The sequence below is a fragment of the Ascidiella aspersa genome, chromosome 9, assembly GCF_963924565.1.
Source record: "Ascidiella aspersa chromosome 9, kaAscAspe10.2, whole genome shotgun sequence".
NCBI classification, from domain to species: domain Eukaryota; kingdom Metazoa; phylum Chordata; class Ascidiacea; order Phlebobranchia; family Ascidiidae; genus Ascidiella; species Ascidiella aspersa.
In genome coordinates, this window is record NC_139455.1 from 9,200,510 (window position 1) to 9,215,881 (window position 15,372).

The 15,372-nt window shown below is 33.6% G+C and overlaps 31 non-coding genes across 31 annotated transcripts; all 31 read right to left on the reverse strand.

Annotated features, from left to right (window-relative positions):
• Window positions 1–151: 151 nt before the first annotated feature.
• Window positions 152–241, reverse strand: Trnai-uau (transfer RNA isoleucine (anticodon UAU)). The gene is given in 2 exon segments: window positions 152–187; window positions 204–241. It is a non-coding gene; the product is annotated as a tRNA-Ile (tRNA).
• Window positions 242–468: 227 nt separating this feature from the next.
• Window positions 469–541, reverse strand: Trnaa-agc (transfer RNA alanine (anticodon AGC)). The gene has a single exon. It is a non-coding gene; the product is annotated as a tRNA-Ala (tRNA).
• A 529-nt stretch (window positions 542–1,070) lies between these two features.
• Trnat-agu (transfer RNA threonine (anticodon AGU)) lies at window positions 1,071–1,142 on the reverse strand. The gene has a single exon. It is a non-coding gene; the product is annotated as a tRNA-Thr (tRNA).
• A 180-nt stretch (window positions 1,143–1,322) lies between these two features.
• Window positions 1,323–1,414, reverse strand: Trnai-uau (transfer RNA isoleucine (anticodon UAU)). The gene is given in 2 exon segments: window positions 1,323–1,358; window positions 1,375–1,414. It is a non-coding gene; the product is annotated as a tRNA-Ile (tRNA).
• A 225-nt stretch (window positions 1,415–1,639) lies between these two features.
• On the reverse strand, window positions 1,640–1,712 carry Trnaa-agc (transfer RNA alanine (anticodon AGC)). The gene has a single exon. It is a non-coding gene; the product is annotated as a tRNA-Ala (tRNA).
• Window positions 1,713–2,242: 530 nt separating this feature from the next.
• Trnat-ugu (transfer RNA threonine (anticodon UGU)) lies at window positions 2,243–2,314 on the reverse strand. Its single transcript has one exon. It is a non-coding gene; the product is annotated as a tRNA-Thr (tRNA).
• A 1,100-nt stretch (window positions 2,315–3,414) lies between these two features.
• Window positions 3,415–3,486, reverse strand: Trnat-agu (transfer RNA threonine (anticodon AGU)). The gene has a single exon. It is a non-coding gene; the product is annotated as a tRNA-Thr (tRNA).
• Window positions 3,487–3,667: 181 nt separating this feature from the next.
• Trnai-uau (transfer RNA isoleucine (anticodon UAU)) lies at window positions 3,668–3,759 on the reverse strand. Its single transcript is given in 2 exon segments — window positions 3,668–3,703; window positions 3,720–3,759. It is a non-coding gene; the product is annotated as a tRNA-Ile (tRNA).
• Window positions 3,760–4,586: 827 nt separating this feature from the next.
• Trnat-ugu (transfer RNA threonine (anticodon UGU)) lies at window positions 4,587–4,658 on the reverse strand. Its single transcript has one exon. It is a non-coding gene; the product is annotated as a tRNA-Thr (tRNA).
• A 181-nt stretch (window positions 4,659–4,839) lies between these two features.
• Trnai-uau (transfer RNA isoleucine (anticodon UAU)) lies at window positions 4,840–4,929 on the reverse strand. The gene is given in 2 exon segments: window positions 4,840–4,875; window positions 4,892–4,929. It is a non-coding gene; the product is annotated as a tRNA-Ile (tRNA).
• Window positions 4,930–5,156: 227 nt separating this feature from the next.
• On the reverse strand, window positions 5,157–5,229 carry Trnaa-agc (transfer RNA alanine (anticodon AGC)). The gene has a single exon. It is a non-coding gene; the product is annotated as a tRNA-Ala (tRNA).
• Window positions 5,230–5,759: 530 nt separating this feature from the next.
• On the reverse strand, window positions 5,760–5,831 carry Trnat-ugu (transfer RNA threonine (anticodon UGU)). Its single transcript has one exon. It is a non-coding gene; the product is annotated as a tRNA-Thr (tRNA).
• Window positions 5,832–6,329: 498 nt separating this feature from the next.
• Trnaa-agc (transfer RNA alanine (anticodon AGC)) lies at window positions 6,330–6,402 on the reverse strand. Its single transcript has one exon. It is a non-coding gene; the product is annotated as a tRNA-Ala (tRNA).
• A 530-nt stretch (window positions 6,403–6,932) lies between these two features.
• Window positions 6,933–7,004, reverse strand: Trnat-agu (transfer RNA threonine (anticodon AGU)). Its single transcript has one exon. It is a non-coding gene; the product is annotated as a tRNA-Thr (tRNA).
• A 181-nt stretch (window positions 7,005–7,185) lies between these two features.
• Window positions 7,186–7,277, reverse strand: Trnai-uau (transfer RNA isoleucine (anticodon UAU)). Its single transcript is given in 2 exon segments — window positions 7,186–7,221; window positions 7,238–7,277. It is a non-coding gene; the product is annotated as a tRNA-Ile (tRNA).
• Window positions 7,278–7,502: 225 nt separating this feature from the next.
• Window positions 7,503–7,575, reverse strand: Trnaa-agc (transfer RNA alanine (anticodon AGC)). Its single transcript has one exon. It is a non-coding gene; the product is annotated as a tRNA-Ala (tRNA).
• Window positions 7,576–8,105: 530 nt separating this feature from the next.
• Window positions 8,106–8,177, reverse strand: Trnat-ugu (transfer RNA threonine (anticodon UGU)). Its single transcript has one exon. It is a non-coding gene; the product is annotated as a tRNA-Thr (tRNA).
• Window positions 8,178–8,358: 181 nt separating this feature from the next.
• Window positions 8,359–8,448, reverse strand: Trnai-uau (transfer RNA isoleucine (anticodon UAU)). Its single transcript is given in 2 exon segments — window positions 8,359–8,394; window positions 8,411–8,448. It is a non-coding gene; the product is annotated as a tRNA-Ile (tRNA).
• A 227-nt stretch (window positions 8,449–8,675) lies between these two features.
• Window positions 8,676–8,748, reverse strand: Trnaa-agc (transfer RNA alanine (anticodon AGC)). Its single transcript has one exon. It is a non-coding gene; the product is annotated as a tRNA-Ala (tRNA).
• Window positions 8,749–9,278: 530 nt separating this feature from the next.
• On the reverse strand, window positions 9,279–9,353 carry Trnat-ugu (transfer RNA threonine (anticodon UGU)). The gene has a single exon. It is a non-coding gene; the product is annotated as a tRNA-Thr (tRNA).
• A 178-nt stretch (window positions 9,354–9,531) lies between these two features.
• On the reverse strand, window positions 9,532–9,621 carry Trnai-uau (transfer RNA isoleucine (anticodon UAU)). Its single transcript is given in 2 exon segments — window positions 9,532–9,567; window positions 9,584–9,621. It is a non-coding gene; the product is annotated as a tRNA-Ile (tRNA).
• A 226-nt stretch (window positions 9,622–9,847) lies between these two features.
• Trnaa-agc (transfer RNA alanine (anticodon AGC)) lies at window positions 9,848–9,920 on the reverse strand. The gene has a single exon. It is a non-coding gene; the product is annotated as a tRNA-Ala (tRNA).
• Window positions 9,921–10,450: 530 nt separating this feature from the next.
• Trnat-ugu (transfer RNA threonine (anticodon UGU)) lies at window positions 10,451–10,522 on the reverse strand. The gene has a single exon. It is a non-coding gene; the product is annotated as a tRNA-Thr (tRNA).
• Window positions 10,523–10,703: 181 nt separating this feature from the next.
• Trnai-uau (transfer RNA isoleucine (anticodon UAU)) lies at window positions 10,704–10,793 on the reverse strand. Its single transcript is given in 2 exon segments — window positions 10,704–10,739; window positions 10,756–10,793. It is a non-coding gene; the product is annotated as a tRNA-Ile (tRNA).
• A 227-nt stretch (window positions 10,794–11,020) lies between these two features.
• Window positions 11,021–11,093, reverse strand: Trnaa-agc (transfer RNA alanine (anticodon AGC)). The gene has a single exon. It is a non-coding gene; the product is annotated as a tRNA-Ala (tRNA).
• A 530-nt stretch (window positions 11,094–11,623) lies between these two features.
• On the reverse strand, window positions 11,624–11,698 carry Trnat-ugu (transfer RNA threonine (anticodon UGU)). The gene has a single exon. It is a non-coding gene; the product is annotated as a tRNA-Thr (tRNA).
• A 178-nt stretch (window positions 11,699–11,876) lies between these two features.
• Trnai-uau (transfer RNA isoleucine (anticodon UAU)) lies at window positions 11,877–11,966 on the reverse strand. Its single transcript is given in 2 exon segments — window positions 11,877–11,912; window positions 11,929–11,966. It is a non-coding gene; the product is annotated as a tRNA-Ile (tRNA).
• An 830-nt stretch (window positions 11,967–12,796) lies between these two features.
• On the reverse strand, window positions 12,797–12,871 carry Trnat-ugu (transfer RNA threonine (anticodon UGU)). The gene has a single exon. It is a non-coding gene; the product is annotated as a tRNA-Thr (tRNA).
• A 178-nt stretch (window positions 12,872–13,049) lies between these two features.
• Trnai-uau (transfer RNA isoleucine (anticodon UAU)) lies at window positions 13,050–13,139 on the reverse strand. Its single transcript is given in 2 exon segments — window positions 13,050–13,085; window positions 13,102–13,139. It is a non-coding gene; the product is annotated as a tRNA-Ile (tRNA).
• Window positions 13,140–13,969: 830 nt separating this feature from the next.
• On the reverse strand, window positions 13,970–14,041 carry Trnat-ugu (transfer RNA threonine (anticodon UGU)). The gene has a single exon. It is a non-coding gene; the product is annotated as a tRNA-Thr (tRNA).
• Window positions 14,042–15,142: 1,101 nt separating this feature from the next.
• Trnat-ugu (transfer RNA threonine (anticodon UGU)) lies at window positions 15,143–15,214 on the reverse strand. Its single transcript has one exon. It is a non-coding gene; the product is annotated as a tRNA-Thr (tRNA).
• Window positions 15,215–15,372: the final 158 nt, after the last annotated feature.

Consider the following 15,372-nt stretch of genomic DNA (forward strand, 5'->3'; position numbering starts at 1 on the left):
TCGATAAGATAAGATAGCGTTCGCAAAGTTGTAACAATTTTCAATGAATTGCAAACTGAAACTAACCGAAGATTGAGAAGTTTTGCAACAGGTCGATTTTAAACTGCAAGTAATAACTATAATTGGCCCCTTGAAGTTGCTAAAATATTTCTGCTCCAGGTGAGGCTCGAACTCATAACCTCCGCATTTCTCCGCTACTATTGTATAAGTGCGGCGCTCTAACCGATTGCGCCACTGGAGCGCTGCACAACAAATTTCTGTTATCTTTCAAATTTTAGATAAAATTTAAAAACATATAAGTTTTGGAACTAGTATGAAATAATTCAATGCCGCAAAAACTTGTTCGACAAAAACATGAATTAATTAAACAACCAAATTATTTATGGATTTAATGTAAAAATAATCGATAGAACAAAAACTTGTATATTTCAAATCATCTATGATCAAACTGCACAAAATATAAAGGATTGGAGATGCCGGGTATCGATCCCGGTACCTCACACATGCTAAGCGCGCGCTCTACCATCTGAGCTACATCCCCGATGAGAGCTATGCATTAATACATGTTCATCAAGAAATACTTTAATCAGTCATGTTTTATCCGGGATGATATAAATTTATCCTGATGTTTACCGAATAAATTACTTCAGAATATAAAAAAAAGAATAAGAAACAACTATAATCGTGCTGAACCTATTTCTGTTTTAAAAATCTCCAATTCATCTCATAGCATTCATTGTACAGTTGACTAAATATGAGTAATGAGAATTATTACCTGCTTTGTACAACTTTGTTCAACATGATTCATTGTATTAGTGCTAGGATTCCATTGAGAAATGTGTTAATCATAAATTTTGTTTTTTGTTTACAGCCAACCAAATTAAAGTTTACAAATTTTACTTGAATAAAACGAAAGTTGTTATGTTTAGTAAAACATTACTAGTTTGCTTTAACAAAATTATTTTTGTAGTGTTTACCTTGTCGTTTAAAGCAATGATTGAAATAGAGCAGTTGCTCGAAATATTACATCATTATTGCGAATTAATTTTTCGGTAAAATGCAATTCCGTGAGGAACCACTGGGGATCGAACCCAGGATCTCCTGTTTACTAGACAGGCGCTTTACCACTAAGCCATGGCGCCGCCGTGCAAGAAGACTTTCTAAACCATTTTCGATAAGATAATATAGCGTTCGCAAAGTTGTAACAATTTTCAATGAATGGCAAACTGAAACTAACCGAAGATTGAGAAGTTTTGCAACAGGTCGATTTTAAACTACAAGTAATAACTATAATTGGCCCCTTGAAGTTGCCAAAATAATTCTGCTCCAGGTGAGGCTCGAACTCACAACCTCCGCATTTCTCCGCTACTATTGTATAAGTACGGCGCGCTAACCGATTGCACCACTGGAGAGCTGCACAACAAATTTCTGTTATCTTTCAAATTTTAGATAAAATTTAAAAACATATAAGTTTTGGAACTAGTATGAAATAATTCAATGCCGCAAAAACTTGTTCGACAAAAACATGAATTAATTAAACAACCAAATTATTTATTGATTTAATGTAAAAATAATCGATAGAACAAAAACTTGTGTATTTCAAATCATCTATGATCAAACTGCACAAAATATAAAGGATTGGAGATGCCGGGTATCGATCCCGGTACCTCGCACATGCTAAGCGCGCGCTCTACCATCTGAGCTACATCCCCGATGAGAGCTATGCATTAATACATGTTCATCAAGAAATACTTTAATCAGTCATGTTTTATCCGGGATGATATAAATTTATCCTGATGTTTACCGAATAAATTACTTCAGAATATAAAAAAAAGAATAAGAAACAACTATAATCGTGCTGAACCTATTTCTGTTTTAAAAATCTCCAATTCATCTCATAGCATTCATTGTACAGTTGACTAAATATGAGTAATGAGAATTATTACCTGCTTTGTACAACTTTGTTCAACATGATTCATTGTATTAGTGCTAGGATTCCATTGAGAAATGTATTAATCATACATTTTGTTTTTTGTTTACAGCCAACCAAATTAAAGTTTACAAATTTTACTTGAATAAAACGAAAGTTGTTATGTTTAGTAGAACATTACTAGTTTGCTTCAACAAAAATAATTTTTGTGGTGTTTACCTTGTGGTTTAAAGCAATGATTGAAATAGAGCAGTTGCTCGAAATATTTCATCATTATTGCGAATTATTTTTTCGGTAATATGTAATTCCGTAAGGCACCACTGGGGATCGAACCCAGGATCTCCTGTTTACAAGACAGGCGCTTTACCACTAAGCCATGGCGCCGCCGTGCAAAGAAGACTTTCTAAACCATTTTCGATAACATAAGATAGCGTTCGCAAAGTTGTAACAATTTTCAATGAAATGCAAACTGAAACTAACCGAAGATTGAGAAGTTTTGCAACAGGTCGATTTTAAACTACATGTAATAACTATAATTGGCCCATTGAAGTTGCCAAAATATTTCAGTTCCATGTGAGGCTCGAACTAACAACCTCCGCATTTCTCCGCTACTATTGTATAATTTCGGCGCGCTAACCGATTGCGCCACTGGAGCGCTGCACAACAAATTTCTGTTATCTTTCAAATTTTAGATAAAATTTAAAAACATATAAGTTTTGGAACTAGTATGAAATAATTCATTGCAGCAAAAACTTGTTCGACAAAACATGAATTAATTAAACAACCAAATTATTTATGGATTTAATGTAAAAATAATCGATAGGACAAAAACTTGTATATTTCAAATCATCTATGATCAAACTGCACAAAATATAAAGGATTGGAGATGCCGGGTATCGATCCTGGTATCTCGCACATGCTAAGCGCGCGCTCTACCATCTGAGCTACATCCCCGATGAGAGCTATGCATTAATACATGTTGATCAAGAAATACTTTAATCAGTCATGTTTTATCCGGGATGATATAAATTTATTCTGATGTTCACCGAATAAACTACTTCAGAACATAAAAAAAAGAATAAGAAACAACTATAATCGTGCTGAACCTATTTCTGTTTTAAAAATCTCCAGTTCATCTCATAGCATTCATTATACAGTTGACTAAATATGAGTAATGAGAATTATTACCTGCTTTGTACAACTTTGTTTAACATGATTCATTGTATTAGTGCTACGATTCCATTGAGAAATGTATTAATGATAAATTTTGTTTTTTGTTTACAGCCAACCAAATTAAAGTTTACAAATTTTACTTGAATAAAACGAAAGTTGTTATGTTTAGTAAAACATTACTAGTTTGCTTTAACAAAAATGATTTTTGTAGTGTTTACCTTGTCGTTTAAAGCAATGATTGAAATAGAGCAGTTGCTCGAAATATTTCATCATTATTGCGAATTATTTTTTCGGTAAAATGTAATTCCGTAAGGCACCACCGGGGATCAAACCCAGGATCTCCTGTTTACTAGACAGGCGCTTTACCACTAAGCCATGGCGCCGCCGTGCAAAGAAGACTTTCTAAACCATTTTCGATAACATAAGATAGCGTTCGCAAAGTTGTAACAATTTTCAATGAAATGCAAACTGAAACTAACCGAAGATTGAGAAGTTTTGCAACAGGTCGATTTTAAACTACATGTAATAACTATAATTGGCCCATTGAAGTTGCCAAAATATTTCTGCTCCAGGTGAGGCTCGAACTCACAACCTCCGCATTTCTCCGCTACTATTGTATAAGTACGGCGCGCTAACCGATTGCACCACTGGAGAGCTGCACAACAAATTTCTGTTATCTTTCAAATTTTAGATAAAATTTAAAAACATATAAGTTTTGGAACTAGTATGAAATAATTCATTGCAGCAAAAACTTGTTCGAGAAAAACATGAATTAATTAAACAACCAAATTATTTGTGGATTTAATGTAAAAATAATCGATAGAACAAAAACTTGTATATTTCAAATCATCTATGATCAAACTGCACAAAATATAAAGGATTGGAGATGCCGGGTATCGACCCCGGTACCTCGCACATGCTGAGCGCGCGCTCTACCATCTGAGCTACATCCCCGATGAGAGCTATGCATTAATACATGTTCATCAAGAAATATTTAATCAGTCATATTTTATCCGGGGTGATATAAATTTATTCTGATGTTTACCGAATAAACTACTTCAGAATATAAATAAAAGAATAAGAAACAACTATAATCGTGCAGAACCTATTTCTGTTTTAAAAATCTCCAGTTCATCTCATAGCATTCATTATACAGTTGACTAAATATGAGTAATGAGAATTATTACCTGCTTTGTACAACTTTGTTCAACATGATTCATTGTATTAGTGCTAGGATTCCGTTGAGAAATGTATTAATCATAAATTTTGTTTTTTGTTTACAGCCAACCAAATTAAAGTTTACAAATTTTACTTGAATAAAACGAAAGATTTTATGTTTAGTAAAACATTACTAGTTTGCTTTAACAAAAATGATTTTTGTAGTGTTTACCTTGTCGTTTAAAGCAATGATTGAAATAGAGCAGTTGCTCGAAATATTTCATCATTATTGCGAATTATTTTTTCGGTAATATGTAATTCCGTAAGGCACCACTGGGGATCGAACCCAGGATCTCCTGTTTACAAGACAGGCGCTTTACCACTAAGCCATGGCGCCGCCGTGCAAAGAAGACTTTCTAAACCATTTACGATAAGATAAGATAGCGTTCGCAAAGTTGTAAATATTTTCAATGAAATGCAAACTGAAACTAACCGAAGATTGAGAAGTTTGGCAACAGGTCGATTTTAAACTACAAGTAATAACTATAATTGGCCCATTGAAGTTGCCAAAATATTTCTGCTCCAGGTGAGGCTCGAACTCATAACCTCCGCATTTCTCCGCTACTATTGTATAAGTGCGGCGCTCTAACCGATTGCGCCACTGGAGCGCTGCACAACAAATTTCTGTTATCTTTCAAATTTTAGATAAAATTTAAAAACATATAAGTTTTGGAACTAGTATGAAATAATTCAATGCCGCAAAAACTTGTTCGACAAAAACATGAATTAATTAAAGAACCAAATTATTTATGGATTAAATGTAAAAATAATCGATAGAACAAAAACTTGTATATTTCAAATCATCTATGATCAAACTGCACAAAATATAAAGGATTGGAGATGCCGGGTATCGATCCCGGTACCTCGCACATGCTAAGCGCGCGCTCTACCATCTGAGCTACATCCCCGATGAGAGCTATGCATTAATACATGTTCATCAAGAAATACTTTAATCAGTCATGTTTTATCCGGGATGATATAAATTTATCCCGATGTTTACCGAATAAATTACTTCAGAATATAAAAAAAAGAATAAGAAACAACTATAATCGTGCTGAACCTATTTCTGTTTTAAAAATCTCCAATTCATCTCATAGCATTCATTGTACAGTTGACTAAATATGAGTAATGAGAATTATTACCTGCTTTGTACAACTTTGTTCAACATGATTCATTGTATTAGTGCTAGGATTCCATTGAGAAATGTGTTAATCATAAATTTTGTTTTTTGTTTACAGCCAACCAAATTAAAGTTTACAAATTTTACTTGAATAAAACGAAAGTTGTTATGTTTAGTAAAACATTACTAGTTTGCTTTAACAAAAATAATTTTTGTAGTGTTTACCTTGTCGTTTAAAGCAATGATTGAAATAGAGCAGTTGCTCGAAACATATCATCATTATTGCGAATTATTTTTTCGGTAATATGTAATTCCTTAAGGCACCACTGGGTATCGAACCCAGGATCTCCTGTTTACAAGACAGGCGCTTTAACACTAAGCCATGGGGCCGCCATGCAAAGAAGACTTTCTAAACCATTTTCGATAAGATAAGATAGCGTTCGCAAAGTTGTAACAATTTTCAATGAAATGCAAACTGAAACTAACCGAAGATTGAGAAGTTTTGCAACAGGTCGATTTTAAACTACATGTAATAACTATAATTGGCCCATTGAAGTAGCCAAAATATTTCAGTTCCATGTGAGGCTCGAACTCACAACATCCGCATTTCTCCGCTACTATTGTATAATTACGGCGCGCTAACCGATTGCGCCACTGGAGCGCTGCACAACAAATTTCTGTTATCTTTCAAATTTTAGATAAAATTTAAAAACATATAAGTTTTGGAACTAGTATGAAATAATTCATTGCAGCAAAAACTTGTTCGACAAAAACATGAATTAATTAAACAACCAAATTATTTATGGATTTAATGTAAAAATAATCGATAGGACAAAAACTTGTATATTTCAAATCATCTATGATCAAACTGCACAAAATATAAAGGATTGGAGATGCCGGGTATCGATCCCGGTACCTCGCACATGCTAAGCGCGCGCTCTACCATCTGAGCTACATCCCCGATGAGAGCTATGCATTAATACATGTTCATCAAGAAATACTTTAATCAGTCATGTTTTATCCGGGATGATTTAAATTTATTCTGATGTTCACCGAATAAACTACTTCAGAACATAAAAAAAAGAATAAGAAACAACTATAATCGTGCTGAACCTATTTCTGTTTTAAAAATCTCCAGTTCATCTCATAGCATTCATTATACAGTTGACTAAATATGAGGAATGAGAATTATTACCTGCTTTGTACAACTTTGTTCAACATGATTCATTGTATTAGTGCTAGGATTCCATTGAGAAATGTATTAATAATAAATTTTGTTTTTTGTTTACAGCCAACCAAATTAAAGTTTACAAATTTTACTTGAATAAAACGAAAGTTGTTATGTTTAGTAAAACATTACTAGTTTGCTTTAACAAAAATGATTTTTGTAGTGTTTACCTTGTCGTTTAAAGCAATGATTGAAATAGAGCAGTTGCTCGAAATATTACATCATTATTGCGAATTAATTTTTCGGTAAAATGCAATTCCGTGAGGAACCACTGGGGATCGAACCCAGGATCTCCTGTTTACTAGACAGGCGCTTTACCACTAAGCCATGGCGCCGCCGTGCAAAGAAGACTTTCTAAACCATTTTCGATAAGATAAGATAGCGTTCGCAAAGTTGTAACAATTTTCAATGAATGGCAAACTGAAACTAACCGAAGATTGAGAAGTTTTGCAACAGGTCGATTTTAAACTACAAGTAATAACTATAATTGGCCCCTTGAAGTTGCCAAAATATTTCTGCTCCAGGTGAGGCTCGAACTCACAACCTCCGCATTTCTCGGCTACTATTGTATAAGTACGGCGCGCTAACCGATTGCGCCACTGGAGAGCTGCACAACAAATTTCTGTTATCTTTCAAATTTTAGATAAAATTTAAAAACATATAAGTTTTGGAACTAGTATGAAATAATTCATTGCAGCAAAAACTTGTTCGAGAAAAACATGAATTAATTAAACAACCAAATTATTTATGGATTTAATGTAAAAATAATCGATAGAACAAAAACTTGTATATTTCAAATCATCTATGATCAAACTGCACAAAATATAAAGGATTGGAGATGCCGGGTATCGATCCCGGTACCTCGCACATGCTAAGCGCGCGCTCTACCATCTGAGCTACATCCCCGATGAGAGCTATGCATTAATACATGTTCATCAAGAAATACTTTAATCAGTCATGTTTTATCCGGGATGATATAAATTTATCCTGATGTTTACCGAATAAATTACTTCAGAATATAAAAAAAAGAATAAGAAACAACTATAATCGTGCTGAACCTATTTCTGTTTTAAAAATCTCCAATTCATCTCATAGCATTCATTGTACAGTTGACTAAATATGAGTAATGAGAATTATTACCTGCTTTGTACAACTTTGTTCAACATGATTCATTGTATTAGTGCTAGGATTCCATTGAGAAATGTGTTAATCATAAATTTTGTTTTTTGTTTACAGCCAACCAAATTAAAGTTTACAAATTTTACTTGAATAAAACGAAAGTTGTTATGTTTAGTAAAACATTACTAGTTTGCTTTAACAAAAATAATTTTTGTAGTGTTTACCTTGTCGTTTAAAGCAATGATTGAAATAGAGCAGTTGCTCGAAACATATCATCATTATTGCGAATTATTTTTTCGGTAATATGTAATTCCGTAAGGCACCACTGGGGATCGAACCCAGGATCTCCTGTTTACAAGACAGGCGCTTTACCACTAAGCCATGGGGCCGCCATGCAAAGAAGACTTTCTAAACCATTTTCGATAAGATAAGATAGCGTTCGCAAAGTTGTAACAATTTTCAATGAAATGCAAACTGAAACTAACCGAAGATTGAGAAGTTTTGCAACAGGTCGATTTTAAACTGAAAGTAATAACTATAATTGGCCCCTTGAAGTTGCCAAAATATTTCTGCTCCAGGTGAGGCTCGAACTCATAACCTCCGCATTTCTCCGCTACTATTGTATAAGTGCGGCGCTCTAACCGATTGCGCCACTGGAGCGCTGCACAACAAATTTCTGTTATCTTTCAAATTTTAGATAAAATTTAAAAACATATAAGTTTTGGAACTAGTATGAAATAATTCAATGCCGCAAAAACTTGTTCGACAAAAACATGAATTAATTAAACAACCAAATTATTTATGGATTTAATGTAAAAATAATCGATAGAACAAAAACTTGTATATTTCAAATCATCTATGATCAAACTGCACAAAATATAAAGGATTGGAGATGCCGGGTATCGATCCCAGTACCTCGCACATGCTAAGCGCGCGCTCTACCATCTGAGCTACATCCCCGATGAGAGCTATGCATTAATACATGTTCATCAAGAAATACTTTAATCAGTCATGTTTTATCTGGGATGATATAAATTTATTCTGATGTTTACCGAATAAATTACTTCAGAATATAAAAAAAATAATAAGAAACAACTATAATCGTGCTGAACCTATTTCTGTTTTAAAAATCTCCAATTCATCTCATAGCATTCATTGTACAGTTGACTAAATATGAGTAATGAGAATTATTACCTGCTTTGTACAACTTTGTTCAACATGATTCATTGTATTAGTGCTAGGATTCCATTGAGAAATGTGTTAATCATAAATTTTGTTTTTTGTTTACAGCCAACCAAATTAAAGTTTACAAATTTTACTTGAATAAAACGAAAGTTGTTATGTTTAGTAAAACATTACTAGTTTGCTTTAACAAAAATGATTTTTGTAGTGTTTACCTTGTCGTTTAAAGCAATGATTGAAATAGAGCAGTTGCTCGAAACATTTCATCATTATTGCGAATTATTGATTCGGTAATATGTAATTCCGTAAGGCACCACTGGGGATCGAACCCAGGATCTCTTGTTTACAAGACAGGCGCTTTACCACTAAGCCATGGATCCGCCGTGCAAAGAAGACTTTCTAAACCATTTACGATAAGATAAGATAGCGTTCGCAAAGTTGTAAAAATTTTCAATGAAATGGAAACTGAAACTAACCGAAGATTGAGAAGTTTGGCAACAGGTCGATTTTAAACTACAAGTAATAACTATAATTGGCCCATTGAAGTTGCCAAAATATTTCTGCTCCAGGTGAGGCTCGAACTCATAACCTCCGCATTTCTCCGCTACTATTGTATAAGTGCGGCGCTCTAACCGATTGCGCCACTGGAGCGCTGCACAACAAATTTCTGTTATCTTTCAAATTTTAGATAAAATTTAAAAACATATAAGTTTTGGAACTAGTATGAAATAATTCAATGCCGCAAAAACTTGTTCGACAAAAACATGAATTAATTAAACAACCAAATTATTTATGGATTTAATGTAAAAATAATCGATAGAACAAAAACTTGATATTTCAAATCATCTATGATCAAACTGCACAAAATATAAAGGATTGGAGATGCCGGGTATCGATCCCGGTACCTCGCACATGCTAAGCGCGCGCTCTACCATCTGAGCTACATCCCCGATGAGAGCTATGCATTAATACATGTTCATCAAGAAATACTTTAATCAGTCATGTTTTATCCGGGATGATATAAATTTATCCTGATGTTTACCGAATAAATTACTTCAGAATATAAAAAAAAGAATAAGAAACAACTATAATCGTGCTGAACCTATTTCTGTTTTAAAAATCTCCAATTCATCTCATAGCATTCATTGTACAGTTGACTAAATATGAGTAATGAGAATTATTACCTGCTTTGTACAACTTTGTTCAACATGATTCATTGTATTAGTGCTAGGATTCCATTGAGAAATGTGTTAATCATAAATTTTGTTTTTTGTTTACAGCCAACCAAATTAAAGTTTACAAATTTTACTTGAATAAAACGAAAGTTGTTATGTTTAGTAAAACATTACTAGTTTGCTTTAACAAAAATAATTTTTGTAGTGTTTACCTTGTCGTTTAAAGCAATGATTGAAATAGAGCAGTTGCTCGAAACATATCATCATTATTGCGAATTATTTTTTCGGTAATATGTAATTCCGTAAGGCACCACTGGGGATCGAACCCAGGATCTCCTGTTTACAAGACAGGCGCTTTACCACTAAGCCATGGGGCCGCCATGCAAAGAAGACTTTCTAAACCATTTTCGATAAGATAAGATAGCGTTCGCAAAGTTGTAACAATTTTCAATGAAATGCAAACTGAAACTAACCGAAGATTGAGAAGTTTTGCAACAGGTCGATTTTAAACTGCAAGTAATAACTATAATTGGCCCCTTGAAGTTGCCAAAATATTTCTGCTCCAGGTGAGGCTCGAACTCATAACCTCCGCATCTCTCCGCTACTATTGTATAAGTGCGGCGCTCTAACCGATTGTGCCACTGGAGCGCTGCACAACAAATTTCTGTTATCTTTCAAATTTTAGATAAAATTTAAAAACATATAAGTTTTGGAACTAGTATGAAATAATTCAATGCCGCAAAAACTTGTTCGACAAAAACATGAATTAATTAAACAACCAAATTATTTATGGATTTAATGTAAAAATAATCGATAGAACAAAAACTTGTATATTTCAAATCATCTATGATCAAACTGCACAAAATATAAAGGATTGGAGATGCCGGGTATCGATCCCAGTACCTCGCACATGCTAAGCGCGCGCTCTACCATCTGAGCTACATCCCCGATGAGAGCTATGCATTAATACATGTTCATCAAGAAATACTTTAATCAGTCATGTTTTATCTGGGATGATATAAATTTATTCTGATGTTTACCGAATAAATTACTTCAGAATATAAAAAAAATAATAAGAAACAACTATAATCGTGCTGAACCTATTTCTGTTTTAAAAATCTCCAATTCATCTCATAGCATTCATTGTACAGTTGACTAAATATGAGTAATGAGAATTATTACCTGCTTTGTACAACTTTGTTCAACATGATTCATTGTATTAGTGCTAGGATTCCATTGAGAAATGTGTTAATCATAAATTTTGTTTTTTGTTTACAGCCAACCAAATTAAAGTTTACAAATTTTACTTGAATAAAACGAAAGTTGTTATGTTTAGTAAAACATTACTAGTTTGCTTTAACAAAAATGATTTTTGTAGTGTTTACCTTGTCGTTTAAAGCAATGATTGAAATAGAGCAGTTGCTCGAAACATTTCATCATTATTGCGAATTATTGATTCGGTAATATGTAATTCCGTAAGGCACCACTGGGGATCGAACCCAGGATCTCCTGTTTACAAGACAGGCGCTTTACCACTAAGCCATGGATCCGCCGTGCAAAGAAGACTTTCTAAACCATTTTCGATAAGATAAGATAGCGTTCGCAAAGTTGTAAAAATTTTCAATGAAATGCAAACTGAAACTAACCGAAGATTGAGAAGTTTTGCAACAGGTCGATTTTAAACTGCAAGTAATAACTATAATTGGCCCCTTGAAGTTGCCAAAATTTTTCTGCCCCAGGTGAGGGTCGAACTGACAACCTCCGCATTTTTCCGCTACTATTGCATAAGTACGGCGCGCTAACCGATTGCGCCACTGGAGCGCTGCACAACAAATTTCTGTTATCTTTCAAATTTTAGATAAAATTTAAAAACTTATAAGTTTTGGAACTAGTACGAAATATTTCATTGCAGCAAAAACTTGTTCGACTAAAATATGAATAAATTAAACAACCAAATTATTTATGGATTTAATGTAAAAATAATCGATAGAACAAAAACTTGTATATTTCAAATCATCTATGATCAAACTGCACAAAATATAAAGGATTGGAGATGCCGGGTATCGATGCCGGTACCTCGCACATGCTAAGCGCGCGCTCTACCATCTGAGCTACATCCCCGATGAGAGCTATGCATTAATACATGTTCATCAAGAAATACTTTAATCAGTCTTGTTTTATCCGGGATGATATAAATTTATTCTGATGTTTACCAAATAAATTACTTCAGAATATAAAAAAAAGAATAAGAAACAACTATAATCGTGCTGAACATATTTCTGTTTTAAAAATCTCCAGTTCATCTCATAGCATTCATTGTACAGTTGACTAAATATGAGTAATGAGAATTATTACCTGCTTTGTACAACTTTGTTCAACATGATTCATTGTATTAGTGCTAGGATTCCGTTGAGAAATGTGTTAATCATAAATTTTGTTTTTTGTTTACAGCCAACCAAATTAAAGTTTACAAATTTTACTTGAATAAAACGAAAGTTGTTATGTTTAGTAAAACATTACTAGTTTGCTTTAACAAAAATGATTTTTGTAGTGTTTACCTTGTCGTTTAAAGCAATGATTGAAATAGAGCAGTTGCTCGAAACATTTCATCATTATTGCGAATTATTGATTCGGTAATATGTAATTCCGTAAGGCACCACTGGGGATCGAACCCAGGATCTCCTGTTTACAAGACAGGCGCTTTACCACTAAGCCATGGATCCGCCGTGCAAAGAAGACTTTCTAAACCATTTTCGATAAGATAAGATAGCGTTCGCAAAGTTGTAAAAATTTTCAATGAAATGCAAACTGAAACTAACCGAAGATTGAGAAGTTTTGCAACAGGTCGATTTTAAACTGCAAGTAATAACTATAATTGGCCCCTTGAAGTTGCCAAAATTTTTCTGCCCCAGGTGAGGCTCGAACTGACAACCTCCGCATTTTTCCGCTACTATTGCATAAGTACGGCGCGCTAACCGATTGCGCCACTGGAGCGCTGCACAACAAATTTCTGTTATCTTTCAAATTTTAGATAAAATTTAAAAACTTATAAGTTTTGGAACTAGTACGAAATATTTCATTGCAGCAAAAACTTGTTCGACTAAAATATGAATAAATTAAACAACCAAATTATTTATGGATTTAATGTAAAAATAATCGATAGAACAAAAACTTGTATATTTCAAATCATCTATGATCAAACTGCACAAAATATAAAGGATTGGAGATGCCGGGTATCGATGCCGGTACCTCGCACATGCTAAGCGCGCGCTCTACCATCTGAGCTACATCCCCGATGAAAGCTCTGCATTAATACATGTTCATCAAGAAATACTTTAATCAGTCTTGTTTTATCCGGGATGATATAAATTTATTCTGATGTTTACCAAATAAATTACTTCAGAATATAAAAAAAAGAATAAGAAACAACTATAATCGTGCTGAACATATTTCTGTTTTAAAAATCTCCAGTTCATCTCATAGCATTCATTGTGCAGTTGACTAAATATGAGTAATGAGAATTATTACCTGCTTTGTACAACTTTGTTCAACATGATTCATTGTATTAGTGCTAGGATTCCGTTGAGAAATGTATTAATCATAAATTTTGTTTTTTGTTTACAGCCAACCAAATTAAAGTTTACAAATTTTACTTGAATAAAACGAAAGTTGTTATGTTTAGTAAAACATTACTAGTTTGCTTTAACAAAAATGATTTTTGTAGTGTTTACCTTGTCGTTTAAAGCAATGATTGAAATAGAGCAGTTGCTCGAAATATTTCATCATTATTGCGAATTATTTTTTCGGTAATATGTAATTCCGTAAGGCACCACTGGGGATCGAACCCAGGATCTCCTGTTTACAAGACAGGCGCTTTACCACTAAGCCATGGCGCCGCCGTGCAAAGAAGACTTTCTAAACCATTTAAGATAAGATAAGATAGCGTTCGCAAAGTTGTAACAATTTTCAATGAAATGCAAACTGAAACTAACCGAAGATTGAGAAGTTTTGCAACAGGTCGATTTTAAACTACAAGTAATAACTATAATTGGCCCCTTGAAGTTGCCAAAATATTTCTGCTCCAGGTGAGGCTCGAACTGACAACCTCCGCATTTCTCCGTTACTATTGCATAAGTATGGTGCGCTAACCCATTGCGCCACTGGAGCGCTGCACAACAAATTTCTGTTATCTTTCAAATTTTAGATAAAATTTAAAAATTTATAAGTTTTGGAACTAGTACGAAATATTTCATTGCAGCAAAAACTTGTTCGACTAAAACATGAATTAATTAAACAACCAAATTATTTATGGATTTAATGTAAAAATAATCGATAGAACAAAAACTTGTATATTTCAAATCATCTATGATCAAACTGCACAAAATATAAAGGATTGGAGATGCCGGGTATCGATCCCAGTACCTAGCACATGCTAAGCGCGCGCTCTACCATCTGAGCTACATCCCCGATGAGAGCTATGCATTAATACATGTTCATCAAGAAATACTTTAATCAGTCATGTTTTATCCGGGATGATATAAATTTATCCTGATGTTTACCGAATAAATTACTTTAGAATATAAAAAAAAGAATAAGAAACAACTATAATCGTGCTGAACCTATTTCTGTTTTAAAAATCTCCAATTCATCTCATAGCATTCATTGTACAGTTGACTAAATATGAGTAATGAGAATTATTACCTGCTTTGTACAACTTTGTTCAACATGATTTATTGTATTAGTGCTAGGATTCCATTGAGAAATGTGTTAATCATAAATTTTGTTTTTTGTTTACAGCCAACCAAATTAAAGTTTACAAATTTTACTTGAATAAAACGAAAGTTGTTATGTTTAGTAAAACATTACTAGTTTGCTTTAACAAAAATGATTTTTGTAGTGTTTACCTTGTCGTTTAAAGCAATGATTGAAATAGAGCAGTTGCTCGAAACATTTCATCATTATTGCGAATTATTTTTTCGGTAATATGTAATTCCGTAAGGCACCACTGGGGATCGAACCCAGGATCTCCTGTTTACAAGACAGGCGCTTTACCACTAAGCCATGGCGCCGCCGTGCAAAGAAGACTTTCTAAACCATTTTCGATAAGATAAGATAGCGTTCGCAAAGTTGTAAAAATTTTCAATGAAATGCAAACTGAAACTAACCGAAGATTGAGAAGTTTTGCAACAGGTCGATTTTAAACTGCAAGTAATAACTATAATTGGCC